Genomic DNA, 15,686 nt, shown 5'->3' on the forward strand with positions numbered 1-15,686 from the left:
GTTCTGCTTACTTCACTCAGCATCAAACCATACAAATCTTTCCAAGTTTTTCTGAAGTTTGCCTGCTCATCATTTCTCATAGCACAATAGTATTCCATTACATTCATATACGACAACTTGTTCAGTTATTCCCCAATTGATGGGCATCCTCTCAGTTTCCAATTCTTTGCCACCACAAAAAGAGCTGCTATAAATATTTTTGTACATGTGGGTCGTTCTCCCATTTGTATGATCTCTTGTTGCTGGGTCAAAGGGTATGTACATTTTTATAGCCCTTTGGGCATAGTTCCAAATTGCTCTCCAAAATGGTTGGATCATTTCACAACTGCACCAACAATGCATTACTGTTCCAATTTTCCTACATCTTCTCCAACATTTATCATTTTCCTGTTTTGTCATGTTGGCCAATCTGATAGGTGTGATGTGGTACCTCAGAGTTGTTTTGATTTGCATTTCTCTAATCCATAGTGATTTAGAGCATTTTTTCATATGACTATAGATGCTTTAATTTCTTCAACTGAGGACTGCCTGTTCATATCTTTGTATGTATTGTTTTTATCCCAGTTTTAATCATGAGGAAACTGAGTCAAAGAGAAGTTAAGTAACTTCTCCCTGATCACACAGTAAGTATATGAGACTATATTTCAACCCAATCTTCCTCACTCAAGACCCAGCACTCTATCCACTTTGCCACCAAGTTGGGTCTAATAAAGCAATAAAGAATTGAGAAAAGAAGTATGTAAAAAACGGGAAATTCTCTGAAAAGAGGATAGAATTAGAGTGAAAAACAATGAGATGGAATGACAATTAATTGAATAAGGTTAAAAGAAAGTAAAGCACAAATGTGGAAGAATACAAAGAGAAGAAATGAAATTGAATACCATTCAGAGGACAATGGAGAGCCACATGGTAGGTATGAGCAGACTGCAGTATATATATATATAATAATGAACTCTGGGGCAGATTGAAGGATGCATCAAAGAATTAGTTTATTAGGAAATAAGGTGGACTGATCATTGATAAGAGGGAAGAATTACTATTGGATAGCCCTAATGCTACACTGGTATCTCTGTGATGTCAGGAGAAAAGGAGGAAAGCACCAAGAACATTTGTTAAGCTGCTTGTAGTAAACTTAATGGGATGGTAAAAACCTTCCCCTCTTTCTAACTTCCCTATCATTGTCAAGGGCAACAATCCTCTTAGTCACCCAGGCTTACAACCTAGGTATCACCTTTGACTCATGCTTCTTCCCAACCCCATATCTAATATGTTGCCAAGTTCTGACTATTCTAACATCATTACATTTCTTATATATGCCCCTTTCTCTCTGATGCTACCATCCTAATGCAGGTCCTTATCACCTCACACCTGAGTATTACAATGGCTTTCTGACTAGCCTCCCAGCACCATCTCTCCTCACTCTAGTTCATCTTCCACTCTGCTACCAAACTATTTTCGTAAAGCACAGGGTTGACTATTACCCTTCCCATTGAATAAACTCCAGGGGATCCCTATTGCCTCCAGGATCAGATATAAAATTTTCTATTTGAATTTGAAAGCCATTCATAACCTGTCCCCTTCCTACCTTTCTAATCTTCTACCTAACTCCCTTGTGCATACTCTGTAGTCTAATGAAACCAGAGTCCTTGCTGTTTCTCACACAAGATACTCCATCTTCTGACTCTGTCTTTCTAATGACTGACACCCGAAATTCTCTTCCTCCTCCCCTCAGCCTCTTGGCTTCCTTTGCTTGCTTTATTTCTCAGATAAAAGCCTTCCTTTTACAAGAAACCTTTCCCAATCTCCCTTAATGCTGGTGTCTTTCTTCTTAGTTTATCTCTGATTATACACACACACACACACACACACACACACACACATGTTGTTGGTACCTAGATATTTCATTTCTCTCCCTTTAGAGCTCCTTGAAAGCAGGGACTATTTTTGTCTTTCTTTGCATCCCCAGTGCTTACCACAGTGTCTGCAACATAGTAGGTGATTAATAAATATTTGTTAACTGTCTAGTTCAGTTAGCTCATTTTATGGAAGAGGAAAATAAATTCACCCACAATGGCAAATTGACTTAACCCAGTAAGGCAATATAGTAGTAAATAGACCACTAGATTTGGAGTCAGGACCACTTGGATTCAAATTTCCTTTCATATGCTACCAGAGGGCATGAGCCTGGGCAAGTCACTTAACTGAGAAAGTCCTCAGTTTCCTCATCTGTAAAATGAGTCTCTTTCCAGTTCTAAATCAATGATCTTAAGTAGCAGAATTGTATTCAAGCTCAGGTTGTTGACCTTGGAACTGGAGCCCTTGGGGATGGTTCAGTGTTGGAAGAGGCTCAGCCGTGAGGAAAAAGACTGAGTAGCCCTGATGCCAAGGCTCCTAGATTGACAGACTCCAATCATTGTCTACTCTGAACCATCTAGACAGTTCATTAGCCTCAACTCATATGAGTATTCTGAGTGCTGCGTGGTGAAGAATGTGGCATTGAAGCTCTTGGGGTCCCTGTCAGCATCTCCCTGCACCCACCTCAGTTTGGAAGACACCGCCCCAGGCTTCTTCATGTCCACAAAAAAGCCCCTTCCTCTATACTTTTGAGGGGTGGTATCATCTTCAAGTGACCCCTGTGCTCCTGCCCTGGGGAGCCAACTTGTTTCAAAGGCAGATAGTTACTCAGTGACAGAGGTTGTACCCTCACACAGAGGACATCCCTCTGGTGTCATTTAACCCAATCTACAACAGACCCAATACATGGTGGTCATCTAGCCTCTGCTTGAAGGACTCAGTTAAAAGCAATTCCACTTTGGGAAAGCTCTCATTGGTGGGTTGTTTCTTCCTACATCAAGCCCAAAGTTCTGCCCCAGGATCCCCACACGGAGGGTGAGCAGAACTAGGGGGAGCCCAGCCCCCGCTCCTTCCCAGGCCCCCACCATGACTATGACCTTGCCCCTGAGCTGGGTACTTGACTCTTCCCCTGACAGGGCCCCAGCGTCTTGGGTCTGGAGGGTAAATGTATGGGATCTGGGAGTTGGGGACAACTGGAGTCCTTCTGGGATCTGGCAGTTCTGGAGGAAAGACATAGATCATAGATTTAGAACTGTACTTGCCATGGACACAAGATGGGAAGGAAAAAAGATGGGTTGCAATCTGTATCAATCATTCACTTCCACAAGATCTCAGAGCCATTTGAGAATTTGTCTGTGTGCATAGAATATTTATGCTAATATTTCAAATGATCTGTGATTTTGCATTTCATTAGTTATAAGGGTAAGTATATATCTTTTACATTTTTTCCCAGAACTATGATTTCATTGGTCCAGAGAACACCAATTATGGAACTTCCTTTACCAATTCAGGTCAGCACTTTCTTCTCAATTAATAGAGAGCTGCTAGGGGCACCTAGAGATTAGGTAACTTGCCAAGATCACAACCCAGAGGTGATACCTGAACCCAGGTCTTCCTGACTCTGAGGAAAGCTTTCTATCCACTAGACCATGCTGCCTCATTTGCATATATAGTCAGGGACACCTGAGTTCAAGTCCTACTTCTGACACTAGCTATGTGATCTTGGACAAGTCATTTAACCTCTGTCTACCTCAGTTTCTTCATCTATAAAATGTGGGCAATAATGGTACCTATCTCTCAGGGCTGTGGTGAGGATAAATGAGACACGTGTAAAATGCTTTACAAACTTTAAAGCTCTATGTAAATGATAGATATCCTTATTTTATACATATACACACACATACACACACACACACACACACACACATATATATATATATGTATATACATACACACATATATGATATATTTAAAGCTTCTGGCTAGTTGGAATATCCAATTTAGCACTTTACTGTTTTCACAAAATACTATTTTGATATATGATTGCTGTGTTCATGAAATGTTTCATCCAGACATTTGTCAAATCCCTGACTACACTATAATATTCTTAAGAATAATAGTTTATATTTATCTACATGACCCTTTCTGATTGTGAAATGCTTTTATATCCATTATATCATTTAACTCTCACAACAATACTATGAATAGGATATTTATTCTCCATTTACCACATGAGGGAAAAAGAGGCATAAAAAGATTGACTTGCTCATCATACTATATCTAGCAAATGGTGAAGATGGATTACAACCCAGGTCATTTGATCCCAAATCAAGTGTTCTTTCTAAGGCAGCTATGTGGCACAGTAAATAGAATTCCAGACCTAGAGTCAGGAAGACTAATTTTCCTGAGTTCAAATCTGACCTCAGACACTTATTAGCTGTGTGATCCTGGGGAAGTCATTTAACCCTGTTTGCCTCAGTTTCCTCATCTGTAAAATGAGCTGGAGAAAAAAATAGCAAACCACTCCAGTATCTTTGCCAAGATAATCCCAAATGGAGGCCTAAAGAGTCAGACATGACTGAAATGACTCAACAACAAAAACTGTCTCTGCTCCCCTATGATATTACTAATTCTAATTTAAATACTTCATTTCTTCCATTTCTATTTGAATTCCATAGTGCCTAGCATGGACTAGGATCCTCAAGAGTAGGGGCTGTGTTTTGTCCTTTTTGTATCCCCAGCAATAAGCACAGTGTCTGGATAGTTGGGACTTAAGAAATGCTATTTGACTGACTGTCTGCAAGGTCCATAATAGGTGCTCAGTAAATATGTGAAATGATAGACTTTTATGTCTTAATATATAAATTTTATGTTTTATATTTGCCAACACATGACAACTGCTGTTCTGCTCAAGGAGAGGATCTACCTAACCTAGTTTCCCGACCTACATGCGCTTTCAACCTACTTTAGGAGATCTCAACCTTTTCTGTGACAAGATGCCCTTGGCATTCTGATGAAGTCAATGGACTCCTCATAATATTTTAAATGTGTTTAAATGCACAAAGTAAAATTTTTAAAAAGTTATGGAGGAGCAACTAGGTGGCACAGTGGATAGAGCATGGGCCCTGAAGTCAGTAGGACCTAAGTTCAAATCCGGCCTCAGACCAAACACTTGACACATACTAGCTGTGTGACCTTGGGCAAGTCACTTAACCCCAATTGCCTTACCAATAAAAAAAAAAGTTATGGAGCAAGCCAAAGGCTAGCAAAAACAAAGATGCATTTTTTCCCAGTCAAGTTCATAAATGCCCTCAAGTCTCCCCATTTGCCACCACCAACACTCCAAAAGTTCTATAGACCTCAGGGTTGTAACCCCTGTCTTAGAGCTGATAAATTGATATAAGGCTTATTCTACCACTGTATGCCTGCCTCTAACAGAAAAGGAAAAAGAGTAATAATATTAAAGGGATTTTTTTTTCATCCATACATGTAGGAATATGTTTTGGTCATGAAGTAAAAATGTGTTAACAGAGTCACTGAGGGGAGCAAATAGGGGTGAACATAGACCATCTGAAATATGGGAGACTTCCTAAAACTAATTTTGATGAATGCACTAAAAAATGTAAAGTAATAATTCACATTCACACTTTCATATAAAATTAAAAATGTCTTCATTTATTCTTTATGAATTAATCCATGAATTAAATATTCTGGTGAAAAGAGATGGTTTTATGGCTGTTTTAAAGCTGCATACAGGGAAATTGTTACTACATTTAAAGAAAAAGCCAACCTGGTTTCCTTTTTGCCTTTTCTTTTTAATTCATTTGAGGCTTTCCTTCCTTCTCTGAGGCAGTGCTCTACTGAGTCCTCCGCACAGCTCCTTTCTCTATCTCTATAATGAATGATAGGCATACATGCCAACACGACTAGCAAGGGGATTCTATATATGTACTAACCCTCATTCCTTCCTGCTTTTTATAAGTATAGCAATGCATATGGGTTAGCAAAGGACCTACCTGGCCAGCAGCCTACAATCATCCTTGCTGTAGGTATTGTTTTCACCCAGTTCTTTCCAGCTATGGTATACAAGTGGACATGATGACAGGGGCAATAGCTAATTGCTACAATAGTGGAGGATCCAGTTTGAAATGTTTATTAGTGTTCTTTATATCATACACCCAGATTTCTTTCTTGTTCAGTCATTTCAGTCATATCCTACTCTTCATGACCCCATTTGGGGTTTTCTTGGCAAAGGTACTGGAGTGATTTGCCATTTCCTTCTCCAGCTCATTTTATAGATGAGGAAACTGAGGCAAACAAGGTTAAATGACTTGCCCAGGGTCACACAGCTAGTAAGTGTCTGAGGACCAATTTGATCTCAGTCTTTTTTACTCCAGGCCATGATTTCTTTCTACTTCAGGCTAATTACTCCTAGGCTAATTGCTCTCAACTCTGGGGCCATGCTATAGTAATAGGTGCCTGTAGGGGGAGAGGTTATAGCCAATCCCCTATTTCCTGATACTCCAGGATTCAAGATTCTTCTCCAGCTCATGTCCTACTCCCACCCTACTGGGAAACTTCTTCTTAAATCCATCTGGAGACAGACCACTGAGACATCACCCTAATAGTAAAGAACAAGAACACTTTATTTACAATAGCAAGCATTGTGATTCTGAGGAAATACACCATCAGCAAACACTCCCAACACCCATGGCCCCAAGCAAATAACCTTATCTCCTCACAACTCCCTAAAGATGCAAGGTTGTGAGTTTAGCTGGGTACTGGCTCTTGAGGCTGGCCCTGGTCCCAGCACCAAGGTCACTGTGGGGAAGCTGCAAACTTTGGGATAATAACTTGTCAATCACCGCATTGGAGAGGAACATTGTGTCCTCTGGATCTGAAAGTCAGTGATGCCTGTAGCAGGAGCATTGCTCCAATGCAGGGAATGAGACCAGTGCAGGGTGTGAAAGAGCCCAGACTCCATCAAGTCTGCAAGCCTGGCATCAGCGGGAATGATGCCCTGCTGTATTATTTCTGAATTGGTGTCCAATGGCCCAGTGCACTGAGTCTCAAAGTCCTTTAGACCCCTGGAAAGGGCCATGGGGCAGCATGCCATTTTTTTCTCCACTGCTTCCTCCTTCCTCCCTCGTCTTCTTTTCAAAGTCCCTTCGGAAATCTACACTGCTACGTGCTTGCCCATTTAGAGTCTATATGTGCCAAGCACTAATCATCCTCGAAAGAAAAAAGCTAACAAAGCTATACTAAAGCATCATAACTCTAGCACTAGGAGGGACCTTAGAGACTACTGAGTCCAGCCCCTTTATTTTGCCTCTAAGGAGACTGAGAGCCAGGGAATTTAGGTTCATTAATCTATTCAAGGTTATACAGATACCTTCACATTTCATTTTGAACTCAAAACTGAGGATGCTTAATGGTTTGATTTAAACAAAACCAACGTTAGCTTGGTGTGTTCTAGGTGCAGCAAATTAATTTACTTTTTTTCTGATTTGGTTTCAAATCCATGTTCAAAGAATAATTTCCTAATATTTCTAATTTTGTTTTTAATTCATGTTCCTAATTCTGTGAACTTCTTTCTCCACCATGCCATAACAATCTTCTTACCCTGGCACTTCACAGCACCTCTAGAACCCCTTCTTCTGATCAGTCAGTTCTTACTAGAATCGCCCAGGCCAGTCACATGCATGCTAGACTCCACTCCTGATTCTCTGCACTTCTTTTTTCATCCTGCCCTGTGCAGGTACCATGCCTATCCCATGCCTCCTCACCTGCACTTCAGTTTCCTTTTGTACATTGACTTCCTCCATTAGAATGCGGGCAGGGATTGTCTTTTTGCTTCTACAGACATACCTTGGAGATGTTGCAGATTCTGTTCCAGATCATCATAATAAAGTGAAAATCACAGTAAAGGGAGTCACACTTTTTTTTTTGTTTCCCAGTGCATATGAAAGTTATGTTTACACCATACAGTAATCTATTGAGTGTGCACTAGTATTATGTCTAAAAAACAATGTACATATCTTAATTAAAACACTTTATTGCGAAAAAAAATTGCTAACCATAATTTGAGCCTTCAGCAAGTGATAATCTATTTGCTGGTGGAGGGTCTTGCCACAGTGTTGATGGCTCCTGACTGATCAGGGTTGTGGTTGGAAGGTTAGAATGGCTGTGTCATTTTCTTGTACTAAGACAACAAGTTTGCCACATCGATTGAGTCTTCCTTTCACTTGAACACTTAAAGGCCATTGTAAGGTTGTTAACTGGTCTAATTTCAATTTTTTTCTGTCTCAGGGAATAGGGAGGCCAGAGGAGAGAGAGACATAGGAACAGCATGTCAGTAGAGCAGTCAGAATGCACACATTTATCTATTAAGTTTGACATCTTACATGGGTATGGTTTGTGGTGCCCCAAAACAATTACAATGGTAACATCAAAGTTCACCAATCACACATCATTATAACACATATAATCAAAATGAAAAAAAAGAAATATTGTGAGAATTACCAAAATATGACATATGATGTGAGCACATGCTGGTGAAAAAATGGCACTGATGCACTTGCTTAACATAGGGTTGCCACAAACCTTCAGTTTATTAAAAATAATATTAAATTAAGTTAAAAAATAAAAAAAAAACAAATCTCAATTATCTACCAAGCTCTATAAAGCTTCCTCCAATCACCACTATAGATTTAGCTACTTCCTAGGGAAAGACGGCTGGATTTAGTTAGAAGACATGAGTTTAAATTCTAGGTTCCAGCTCTGCCCCTTACTAATTGCGTGACCTTGAATGGGTGACTTGACTTTAGCTGCAAAGGGACGAGGTTGGACTGAATGATCTCTAAGGTCCCTTCCTCATGATCATCTGTGATCCTACCTGAGTCATATATTATTACCTTGCCCCAGTGCTGGGGTCATCAGTAGTTGTGAGAGGGAATAAAGCAGGGGAAGCCAAGGTGTTGGTCTTCCTACTCTATTCCTGATGAAGGCTGCTTTCCCAGCTCCCAAACTCGTTTGGTGTGGTGGTCATCATCTCAGGCCTGTGTCCCACATTTTCACCCATTCCTTATTAGGACACCTCTTTGTTGTTTCTGAGAAGAAATTTCCTGGAAGCTTTACTTGCTATTCAGAAAATTCAGATAAATCTCACTTGAGTCCCTCTGGCCCTAACGCTCATAATCATCATCACCTCTTTGGGCCTTTGGTCTTTCTCTGTAGCTAATGAGTGAAAAAACAAACAGAAGAATTGGGGAAGTAACTAAGAGTGAACCTTTTCACTCCTCTGTTTCCTGATATGAATATTCCCTCAACCAAAACACTTCGAAAACTACATTTCCATGCCTTCTTATCCCATGACCTTCTCATCCCTGTTTTTTTTTTCATTAGTTCTCCACAAAGGATCTCCCTGAAACATCTGAAATTTCCTTCTTTTTCTTCTAATGTTTAGAAGTACCCAACAGAATACCTGAGTGGTTCACGTTGTTCCTGATACATACCTGCCAACCTCCTTTTTTTTAGGTCTGTTTGGAGCATCTAGTCCCTTTTAAGTAGCATCATTCCTAAGGGAAGATAGGTACAAAATGCCAAAGAACTGACTTGTAAATGAGCTTCTGGAACACAAAACAATGCACTTGTCCTTGTTCTCAATCTTCCTTCCTTCCATGAAACTTGACTTTCTATTGTCATGATCAGTAAATAAATAAACAAAACCTTTGGAACTTCATAAAGGCTATTGGCTTGCTACAGGCACTAGGCTGTGAGAACAAATGTAATGATATTCTAGCCTGTGACAGAATGGAGAAAACCCTAGTCTAAAGCAGTAGATATGAAAGTGGAAAAGGAAGCAGTGAGACTAATCCCTGGGACCTTCAGAAGAAAAGGATAGGGGACAGAGGATCAAGCTAGACTGAATAGTATCTGTGTATTTATGCTGGCAAGGCTCCTATCATGTTGAGATTTCTAATCTTCCCTCTTCACTACCATCAGTGGATTAGAACTGGTAAAGTCCTACAAGGCTGAGGAAATCCTTAATTGGTCTTCCAGGACTTAAAGGGAAGGAGATCTATTTTTGAGTAGCCAATTTGACTCTAGGAAAGAATATCTTTATAAATGGGATCAGAGAGGGGTGAATTTCTGTAGTGCTGATGGCACAGCAATATAGAAACAGTGGGACATAGTGGAGAAAGCAATGAATTTGAATTAGACCCAGGTTAAAATTCTGCCTAACTTGCTTGTATGACCTAACCAAGTCACTTTACGTCACCTGGCCTCAGTTTCCTCAATTGTAAAATGAAAGGGTTGCACTAGGTTGCTCGCTTCACAAGTTCTAAAACTTTTTCATTTGGGTCTTTATATCCCAAGCAACTAGTTCAGGGTTTAGAAATTCTCAATAAAAGTTTATTGATTGAGTCAGTCGATAAGCATGTATTAGAATCATTCAATTCTAGGCACTACGTTAAACTTTCAAGTACTAGGAAAGGCGAAAATGTGGTCCTTGCTCTCAAGGAGGTTATATTCTAAAAGGGAAGATAGAATATAATTTTAGAGTATCCCAGAACCAGGCCAGTTGAATGTCCTTTCAAGGTACTCTGAGGGATTGGGAGATATTTTTTGTCTCTACTGCCATTTCTAGACCCTCCCCTCCCACACTAACTGTGTTTCTCCAGTGTTAGGGACCAATGACTCATAATCCAGTTCTACTTAATCATTTAACATTACTAGCTTTTTCAAAAAGATATTTACTTGAAAGATATGGTAAGAATAAAGTACAAATATCCCCACAATAGTTCTCATTTCACCAGGAGGATTTGTCTCATAATTTTGCTCAGTTCCTGCATAGCATTGGTCCCACCAAATTCATGTCCAAAGGAGGCACGATGCCTATGGATGAATCCTTCTACTGGCCTGAGATCTTGAAGGTCACTCTCAAAGTCTAGCTCTGGAACACAGACTCCGGAACACAGGATGCCCTGGAGTGTCCTCTTGACAGCCTCTGGAGTTCACTAGATCATGAGGCTCAACTTCCTTCATTTAGAATGGAAAACAACAAATGAAAAGACCCAAGACTGTAACCTGTTTCTCAGGGCCACATGGACTGAGGGAAGAGAAGGCCCCTTTCCCTTTGCCACATGATCTCTCACAAAATGAATGCTATGAGTGAAAGACTCACCAACATTCCCCATGAGTGAATCTGGTAAAAGGGGAAGTGGCTAATGCTGACCTTGAATCCCTCCAAAGCTAATCAGAAGGCCTTCCTTTCATCATATGACTATTCAACAAAAACCAGTTACAGAAAGTTTACACATTCTCCAGTCTCTCCAAGGCATTATTTTCTGGAAACAGGTTTCTTGGTGTCCTCCTCAGTCAAGCAAACTGACTCCATCTGCACATACAGCAGACTCCCCTTACATAAACTACTAGGTACCTTCAAGATATAGAGAAAGTAGATGGAAGGACATCTCTGAGAAATGGCACTGGCTGTGGGAGAGGAGAAAGGGAGGACAAGAAGAGATCTTTGTAGGAGATGGGATATGAATTATGTCTTGGAAGAAATTGGAAAAACTAAGAAGCAGACAGAAAGGATAGCAGAAAAAAAATCTATATACCTAGGTATGTTATGAGTTAGATCATTTGTTCACTGGCTCAGGAACCTACTCATTTTATATAGCATTATGAAGAATGGTGTTCCAAATAACTGAGTCTTAAATAAACTTTTAGATCACAGCCTGTTCATAAATTGGAAACCACCTTTTTTTTTTTAAATCTGCTTCAGAGGCAGGTTGCAATATATAGGATAGTCACTGGGCTTGTGGTTTTAGTTTCCTTACCTTTTGGGTAATAAAATTATTATTATTAACAAAATAATTATTAACAATTATTATCATTAACAAAATAATTATTAACAATTATTATTATTAGCAAAACTTTCTCTGTGACTTAATTATCTTAGTGAGCCAACTAGAGTGTGGATAGGGTAACCATATCTTCCCTGTATCATCTTGCCAGAATATGTCAGTGATAATACTGGAACTCAGATCTTCCTAGCTTCCAGACTGACATCATCATCTTTACATCACTAACATTTATCTATAGCTCTTGCTATGTGCCAGGCACTGTGCTAAGTACTTAACAATTATTATCTCTGACTATACTAAGTGCCTTCCTGACAGCATATATTTTCTCCCACCTCGTTTAGACTTTTAAGTCTCTGAATTTGCTACAAAAGTCTGGGGAGGAAACTCTGGCCAAGTCAAACAGGGTGAAAGTGTGGGAGTGACAGCTGTGCAGAAGATATCCCAGAGTTCTCTCTCTTTTTCTATGCAAAGGACGGTTGTACTTTTTGATTTATACAAATGCTTAACAATATTTGACATCTGCATCATAAATAGTATAACATACTAATGCACCAAACACACAAATAGCAAGATTTGCATATGTTTTATCATTATTGCATCAATATAAACTATCATTTCAGCTTAGAATATGAATTCTCATTTCCTCCATAGAATAAGAATGACCTGTGTTTCATAGTGATACTAATAAGATCAGAATAGAGCAGATGCTGGGGTGCTGGGGTACTGAGGTTCTCCCAAGTCCTGGAAGTAGTGAGAATTGAAGGTCACATAGTAGGATGTGGAATAGTTGCAAAAATAATTTCTAATACTGTTGACCCATGAGAAAATAAAGTGGATCTCACCCGGGGCTAGATACACCTTTGTGTGGGAGGAGCCATGCCAGGGCTTATTTGTTCTTTGGGCAGGAACTTTCTCTCTAATCACTCACTCCTTCCTGAAGGCATTGTTTATTTTCAAAGTGTTGACAGCCTAACTCACCTAGCCAGCTACCACAGAGATAACTGATGTGCTTAATCCTAGGGATACCTGTAGAGAAATTATCCTATCTGTTCCCAGAAGCTGTTAAAATCAATTCTGTGTGTGTGTGTGTGTGTGTGTGTTTCCTCTTTGTCTCTCCTCTCCTCATCTTCTCTCTCACTCTCTTTCTACACACACACACACACACATACACACACACACACATGCACACACATACACACACAAACACCACACCTCCATTACATAACTACTAGGTACCTTCAAGATACACAGAAAGTAGATGGAAGGTGCCTGCTGAGAGATAGAACTGGATGTGGGAAAGGAGAAAGGGAGGAGCAGATAAGATCTCCTATAGATGGGATATGAATTGAATCTTGAAAGGAGTCAGAGAAACTAACTCCTCCCGACCTGGTCTCTCTACCTCTCCCACTCTCTCTCTTTCCCTCTTTGTCTCTGGAAGAGCTGACCTCAAATCTGTCCTCATACACTTACTAGCAGTGTTGCCCTGGGCAAGTGAGTTAATCTCTGTGTGTTTCAGTCTTCTCAACTGTAAAATGGGGATAATAATAGCACCTACTTCCTAGGGTTGTTGTAAGGATAAAATGAGTTAATATTTATAAAATACTTGGCAAACCACATAAATATTAGATATTACCCTCATTATTATTTATTTAGCAACTGGTTTCTGGTCTTCTCTCTGCTCACCACTACTGGCTCCTGAATTTTACTGTTCACTACTGCAAAGTTTGGAGCTCCACATGGTCATTACAAACCTCTGCAGGCATACACTCTCACAATTGACCTTTGCTCTGGCAGCCCCTTTGACTCAAGGTCAAGTTCTCCCCTCCTCTCCCCTCCCCCAAGCATTTACATCCTCTCCCAGAAAACAAGACCCAGAAGCAACTGAAGAAGGCAGTACCTGTACCTAGCCATCTCCTCCTACCTCCAAACCTCAGCAGTCTCTTGGTACAACATCTTATCTGATCCTCACAATAATCCTGTGTAGCATTTTTTTGTAAATCATTCTTTTAGAGTATTGTCTTCCCCCATTAAAATGTAAGCACCCTGAGGGCAGGAAATGCCTTACTTTTTGCTTATATTTTTGTATCCCCAGTGCTTAGCACAGTGTCTGGCACATATCAAGAACTTAATAAATACTTGTTTCCTTCAGTCCTCCCTCCCTTCTTTCCTTCCTTCCTTCCTTCCTTTCTTCTTCCCTTCCTTCCTTTCTTCCTTCCGAACACTGGAGAGTAGATTGACAAATACATCAGGATATGTTGCAGAGTTGATGTGACCTTGGTTTCTGGTTCCTAAACCAAGTGAAGGATGGTCTGGGAGAAAAAGAAGTGGTTTAGATTACTGCAAGGGAGTTGATGAGAAGACTGTGGAAGAGATGGCCAGAGAAAAGAAGTAAAGCAAAGCATGGCTGGAACTTTCCCAAAAGAATGTTTTGGGAGAGATGGTCACCCATCTGGAGAGCTTGACATCAGGGCATAAGTTTCTGGTATAGGTACAGTCCCCTGGTGAAGGCTTCTGAGCAGCCAGCTAGTAAGCTATGGAGGAGGTGTTTAGAGAGTGGAAAGTGTCTGGAATGCATTTCCTTCTCACTTCTGTATCATAAAATCTATAGATTCCTTCAAGGCACAGCTCAGGTACCACCTCCTATAAGACACCTTTCCAGGTCCCCTCAGTTATTAGTGCTAGATACCTCTCAATGAGTCATTTGTTTACATGTACATTGCCTGTCGGCAGAGTTAGTTTACATTGGGGGGGCAGAATGAGGTGGATCAGGGTTGGTTTTGTTGTTTATATCCTCTGGGCCTAGAATAGTGCCTGTAAAGTCCTTAATAAATATTTGTGGTATTATATAACTACAGGGGAATTTGGTTGATTAGTCTTTTTGGCCATCTGAGTTATTAAATTAAATTGCCACATAGTTGGTATGATCAACTGACACATGGTTGAATGTGTCTTCAATTTCCAGATTGACTACGCTGTGGTCAATTTCCTCTCTTCCTGGAGATACAAACTGACTCCCTCTTTTTTGAGTCCAGATGCCAATAGCTTGGGCTAGTCAGATCTGGGATTCTAAAACCTACTCCACTTCCATAGGTAACATCTCAAAACCACATGAATAATCAGGAAAAAGCCTTTCCACAGGTGATTCTTCTGAATGGAAGAGCTACAGCAAAGTAAATCTCCTTAATGTTCTAGTCCTATTTATTTAAATAAAGGTCGAGTTTGAATGAATTTTGCCCACACTTGAACTAGCAAGGAAATCAGACTATAGTGCACCCAGATTTTCAACTATGCACCTCTACTAGGAAGTTCTATAGTTCTCTTTTTCCTTATACCTTTGGTTGTTTTGTTGGTTCATTTGTTGGTTTACTTTTCTACTTTTAAGTCTAGAAACTTATGAAGTACTCCACTGGGCATAGCACAGAACATGAGACATGTACAAAGAGCATGGAGGTCTTTGGGTGAGCACGGGGATGGACGTCCAAAATCTGATGGCCCTATGGGAAATAATCCTTTTTGTTCAATGAATGAAAGAGAAGCTAAGGTGACCAGTGAGGAGCACAGAGACAGAAATATAACACATCTTAATTAATCTGAGGGAGAATTCATTATTATAAAGATTCTCAGGAAAGGGCCTAGAGAGGTCAAACCTTATTGTTCCAGAGTCACAGAGCCCAGAGACCATCTAGGGCAATGAATGGAAGAAACAAATTAATTGGAAGAAAAGGATGATTCTTCATGAAGATGAGGGATGCTTTTGAATCTGTGATTCCATATTGTCATTAAAAAAGAAACTTTGGCTCATCTCACATACCTTTAAATGATGAAAATAAACAGATTTAACACTTGTAGAATCTTCTGACTGTGAAGGTTTTGCTAAATGGTGAAGGAACACTGGTGAATTAGGTTAACTTTTGAGGAGAACGAGGGAAACAAGGATAAGACATAATTTCAATGATATTG

Source organism: Vombatus ursinus, unplaced genomic scaffold (assembly GCF_900497805.2).
Source record: "Vombatus ursinus unplaced genomic scaffold, bare-nosed wombat genome assembly UNPS02014818.1, whole genome shotgun sequence".
Classification (NCBI taxonomy): domain Eukaryota; kingdom Metazoa; phylum Chordata; class Mammalia; order Diprotodontia; family Vombatidae; genus Vombatus; species Vombatus ursinus.